This window comes from Dermacentor variabilis, chromosome 3, assembly GCF_050947875.1.
Source record: "Dermacentor variabilis isolate Ectoservices chromosome 3, ASM5094787v1, whole genome shotgun sequence".
Classification (NCBI taxonomy): domain Eukaryota; kingdom Metazoa; phylum Arthropoda; class Arachnida; order Ixodida; family Ixodidae; genus Dermacentor; species Dermacentor variabilis.
In genome coordinates this window covers 44,951,327-44,957,326 of record NC_134570.1, presented here as the reverse complement: position 1 = coordinate 44,957,326, position 6,000 = coordinate 44,951,327, and positions in this window count along the sequence as shown.

Sequence of the window (6,000 nt, the reverse complement as noted above, 5' to 3'; positions counted from 1 at the left end):
GGAATGGTTGCAATATTGAAACTGAAATTCAGCAAGCAAAGTCCTGAGACATTTCAGCAAGCTACAAATCCTCGTTTTTTCCCCCTAGGCTTCGGTAGTACAAGGTATCTTTTCTTTTTGATTTTTAGATGCCACGTTTTTCGGGGCTATCCAAGTTCACGCTACAAACGGTTAGTAGGGTTTTCCTCGCCTAACAAAGTTTTGTGTTGCCTTATCATTGTTAGAGACTTGTTCTTTCTGTTTACTCGCTAGCGATGCGTACTATCTTCGTACTCCTTTGTGCTAATTCCCTGTATCCTTCCCTCACGCAATACCCCTTCGGGAGCCTGTGAGGTAACTGAAGCAATTGCTGACAGAACGTTAAGCTTTGTTTAGTCATGTGATGAATTATAATTACTACATAGTAAATGCATTTCATACTTCCTTATGAAATGGTAGTCCGGATAAGTGAATTTTGACGAGCTGCATAAAAATTTACATTTCTTTCTATTTTAGTGAGAATGATATGTTAGCGCTTTCACTGGAATGCAAAATATTGAGGACAGGGACTTAGTCAGCTACCGACAAGCCTGGTTTTCCTCATTCTATTTCCTTCGTCGTATATTTGTTTAAGCGATCACACAACTTTATGTAACGAAAGGGAAGGTGAATCTGAAACGAACAGAAACAATAAGGCTCATTTTTCGACCACTCGTGGACACAGCCGTACTACGAGTGGTCTGTGCGTGGTACTTGCCCGTAGCTAAGGGCGATGAGCGATCTCGTCTGCCGGCGAGACCGAACCGGCGACGGGGAACGGTCGGTCAGGGTACGAGCGGTGCTCTCGGCCATCTCCCGAGGGGGACGTTGGGAGGATGGCAAACGTGGAGCAGCGCATTGGATATCCATCTTACACGTGGGCTGCAACCGAAAGCACAGGTTTTAAGATTCTGGAACAATAAGGCATGGATGCAGTAAGGCAAAGTGCTGGGGGAGTTGGTGCATACCGAACAAGGAATTAAACCAGTTAAACAGGCGCATACACACCATAAAGCATAGGACGGTGCTCTTTTTTAGTATCAAGCGACTCAACCAGCATGGTCCTGCGCACTCATTTGCACAGTGTATGCATCTTAATGGCTGGTTTAGTTGCTTGTTCAATAATGCATGGACATGACATTGCTACCAACACTCACCTCGTAATTGACCAGTTTTACGTTCTGCAGCTAATGTTCGCGCCGGATCTGCCGGCACGCGTGGAACAAGCAGTGCGGTTCGATGAGACTGGCTGCGCAGGAGCACATCGCCAGATGCTGCTCTCTGCTACACCTTTTGTAGGATTAAGTGGTACGACTGAACGGCTATACGTGTGGACCGCTCTGCACATATCGACATAGCGCAACCATACCTCAGAATTTGAAAACTTCGCACCGTCAACGTCGTGGTGACTGGGCATGGCAGCGCTACCTGCACTCGGGTCTCAAATTAATCCCCTCGCCTACATTGTGCAGGTGGGTAAACGTTGTGGTACGTGGGTAAGCGAGGGCAATACTTTTCTTTTAGTAGCGCTAGCCTTCCCACGACCATTCTTGGTGATCGACACGGCTCTGTACTGGAGCTTACTTCTTATGCGAGGGTACATCGAAACCAACCCAGGCTTAGACCTTAAGCAGATCGCCAAGGAACCCGAGCAAACAGCTAATAATAATAATAATATTTGGGGTTTTACGTGCCAAAACCACTTTCCTATTATGAGGCACGCCGTAGTGGAGGACTCCGGAAATTTTGACCACCTGGGGTTCTTTAACGTGCACCTAAATCTAAGCACACGGGTGTTTTCGCATTTCGCCCCCATCGAAATGCGGCCGCTGTGGCCGGGATTCGATCCCGCGACCTCGTGCTCAGCAGCCCAACACCATAGCCACTGAGCAACCACGGCGGGTGAGCAAACAGCTGTCGATATTCAGGACATTAAGCAAAAGAGACCGGCTGAACAAAAAAACTAGTTAACAACGTTGCAAAAAAAAATTGATGCTTGCGAAATCTAGGTTATTAGTATGAATGAAATGATTGAAACAATATGACAATGTAGAAAATGTCAGTAGGTTTATGGCATACGTTATATAATTATATCGTTTATCGCATATGGCGTCTATAGCAAACGAGTACGCAACTAGAAGATACCGTTGCTACGGGGTTTATTAACAGCGGGAAGCCAAGTTACGTGTTATCGTGCGCTGAGCAGCCGAGCCATCCCCGACAAGCGGAAGCGCGTGTTGCAGCACCGAACCTTCCATCATCTCAGCAGTAAAGAAGCAAGGGTGACACACGAGCTCTCTTCGGCTTACACAATCAGGACATGCTCTGTCCGGAAGCGGTCACTAGTGAACGTATCCACGGTTAATGCAAAGTAAGACGAAAGGCAAAGCAAACCGTGTTATATGTAAGCTCCCGAATTCTCGACGGATACTTCAATGAGGTTGCAAATTGAAAAATACGAATGTGGTTTATCGAGGAAAACTGCAGCAAAAGCACGAAAACACAAGCTTGGGACGGAACTAAAGAATCTGTAAGAGATACGAGAAAGAGTCGCTCGCGTTCGAGAAGCTATGCAACAACAATCGGCTATACCCGTGTGCTGCGACCGTAAAAAACAGTGCAACTGCAGACAAATGTGGGGTCATCGAACACGTTGGAATTTCTGTGCAATTAACGAAGCTGTTCATACCGGCGTGTTTGACCTAAAGAAAACAGGCGAGTGCACATTCTCTCGCGTAATTAACCGCGCTACACAATGCGACATCTTAAGCAAGCATGTATTTGTTCGTGTCTTATTTTAATTGCACCGGCCGCTTCCTCGGCAATTACCCGTTCTGTCAATGTGCCATTGCACCACCCACTTCTTGGCCGATCCCACGCTGAGGCTATGTGCCACAGTACAGAAATCTATTGTAAAATATCATAGAAGCACTCGAAGACTGAGCAAGAGGGCGGTTCCGTGTCGCGAGCACGTGCTACTTTAATAAACCGCTCATATTTGAAGCAGTCGTCGGTCTATCGTTTTCATCAATGGTGCTGTGAACCAGCCTACTACCTCTCCGCCCATAAGGAAGGTCAACCTGCTAAGAAGCAGAAAAGGAAACGGTGGCGGAGCAGCGGATCGGGCAACGAGACCGAAGGGAAGACCATATATAAGCATCGGACCAGCTCACTGAGAAGCAAGACGCCATTGTTACACGACTAGAAATGAGCGAAGCATATATTTACGAAAAAAAGCAAAGCGATTCGCCCTAGATCACGAAGCTGATCAACGCAATTAGCAGACAAAAGTTGCACACAACGCAAGAGAATAAGCGAAATCCTCAACAGCGCCAAAGAACAAATAGAGGAATTTGTAAGAGAAAATACTGCCGAAGCAGTCTTTGAATGATAGAATACGTCATAGAAATAACGACGATCTTGCCTACAATAAAGTTCAGAATTCAAGAGGCCATACAGTTGGATTTGAACAATGGAACGCAGGTGGCATCACAGTTCAGAAGACGCAAGGGTAATACATGAGCAACCAAATCTGCAAATGACAAAGTTTGGCGGAAGACCCTTGGAGTGGAATCGCTTCTGGACTCAATACAAGTGAGCAGTTCACCTCAGACGTAACATAAGCAAGGAACAAGTTTATTAGCACCTCTAACCGGAATGACAGCGTATGCTATAAAAGGGCTTCATTGCTTTATCTGGATATGAAAGTTGCGATGAAGCGATAAAAATACTGCGAACAAGTTCGGAAATCGTGAACGAGCAGTGGAGCTGCGCATGAGTGCGCTCTTGAGTCTAGAGAAAGTGAGGTTGCCGCGAGAAACTGATTAACTACGCAAGATAGGACACGGAGAGCAGTTGAACAGATTGTCGGTCTGCACCTTCAGTGATTCGAGTGCCAGTTTCGCGTCGATGTTGACAGCGTTGAAGAGAGCAATTCCACCGGGGTTATCAGTGCAGTTCCAAGTCACAAGGAGCAATGAAAAACAGCTCAGCCATGAAAGCTAGCGCGCGAAGCAACAGGAAAGCAATGCAAAGAAAAGCTGGACAGGCTTAAGGCATTCCAGCGATAGCAAATATGTTCCGAGGAAGACGGTGTTAACAAGACAGGACCGTTGCGAAGCCAAGGAATGATAGCATACAGGTTCGGAATTACAGCTTTTATAGTTCAGAAATAGAAGCTGCCTGCTCTGCAAGCAGAATAACCACGTAACTGAGGACTGTCATCGGAACATTCCAATGAGGAAAAAGAAAAACATTCTCACTGAGAATAGTGTGTTTCAGATGCAACCGACCAGAACACTGCACCTATTTGTAGAGGAAGAGAGAAATACAAGCAGTGCTAAGGACAACATGCTAGATAAGTAGGCATAACGGTGCGGCATGGAAAAGGTGGAGCAGGTCGGAACAGAGCAAGCGGAAGCAACGACGGCTACTCTACACGCAACCGAAAATGTAAAACAATCTTGCGCTTTTGGAGACTGCTGTAGCTTGGATAGGGAAAGAATAAGGTGGCAGACAATGTCGATTAATATTAGACAGCGAACGCCAGCGGATATTTGTTGCAGCTGGATTAGTAAGAGAAATAGGAGCGAAGATATTACACGAAAGGCCGACGACTGGTTCATTCGAAGGGGACGAAAACTTCAAATTAACGTTGTCCAATTAACTGTAGCAACGCGAGGAAAGAAATCAGCCATGGTAATAGATCTACAAGCCGACGTCGCATCTGTTTACCTGCTACAAATCAGAATTCCAAGGAGAAAAATGGAAAGCTACAAGTGGCGGGTGACAGAACCGAGACTACTGCAACAAGCCATAGGACTGCTGAAGGGGTCAATTATTGGGAGTTTTTCGCTGGTAGAACGTAAAATGTCGAAAGCAGATTGATCGTAGTCGAGACAATACGGGGTTGGGTTCTGGAAGGCCCCCGAAAAGGACCCCAAAACAATTTTACCAAACATGAAATCAAACAGTCATGGCTCTGAAGGTTGAAGCTGCGGAAACAATTCAGCAAGAGATATACAAAGGTGTTGGAGCATTGAATCAATGGGAATCCCCAAACAGTGTCAATACTAAAGAAGCCAAAATTCAATCACAGTAAAATACGAGTAAACGGTCGCTATCAAGTCCACTTGCAGTGGTGAAAGCGTTAATTTGTAAATCAACAAGAAAACTGCAATGAAAAGACTCCTCGTCTGCCGAAAAGGTTAAAGAAAAACGAAGATATTGTCCCGTGATACTGGTGGCCATGAGGCGGCATGACAATCATGAGGTGTCCTCAAGGGGTTCGAATTTGAGTTCTGTCCCATGCTTTCTTCAACTCAGCGGCGGATAATCCACCGATGGAGTAGTCGGCTGCAGTGTCTACAAGCGCGGTGACTTCGTGGCCGTTGAGAAGCACGTCGTGGCCAGTGGTTCTTTGCTCCCGTTGCACATCGATCTTCGCGTCGGTTCACACCTGCGTCGCGTTGACCTGGGGATAGTACGTGGCGTCGTCAGGTTGTCTTGGCGTATTCTTGGCTTCCAGGCTATGTCGGGATGGCGGCGTGTCGTTGCTGTGCCGTCGAAATAGATCACGAAGCGTCACCGTCGGCGGCGGGGGATCTTCGTTACCAGACGTGCAGCAACGCGACCTCCATCAGTAGCTGCGCTTAGTTTTGCGAATAGGGACTTGCGGAACGGCGCAGGGCTGGGCCAGTGTATGGTCGGCGCTGCGGTGACAGGTAGCGTACTGACGACGGCGAACGCGCAGGACGTTGGGGCCTCCACTGCGTCCCGGCTATGTAGTCATGGTTATATCACGTGGCAGCTCGCAAAGCTGGTGGACGTGGCGTGTAGACTGGGAACCGACTAGCGCAATGGGCATCTGCGATAGCCGTGGCCCGCTTCTCCGCAGTGGTAGCTAAAGTGATTGTGGTGGGCCAAGCGTCAGTCTTTTGGCACGCTGCGTGGGACGACAGATTGCCGTGCTGGCAGAGGTAG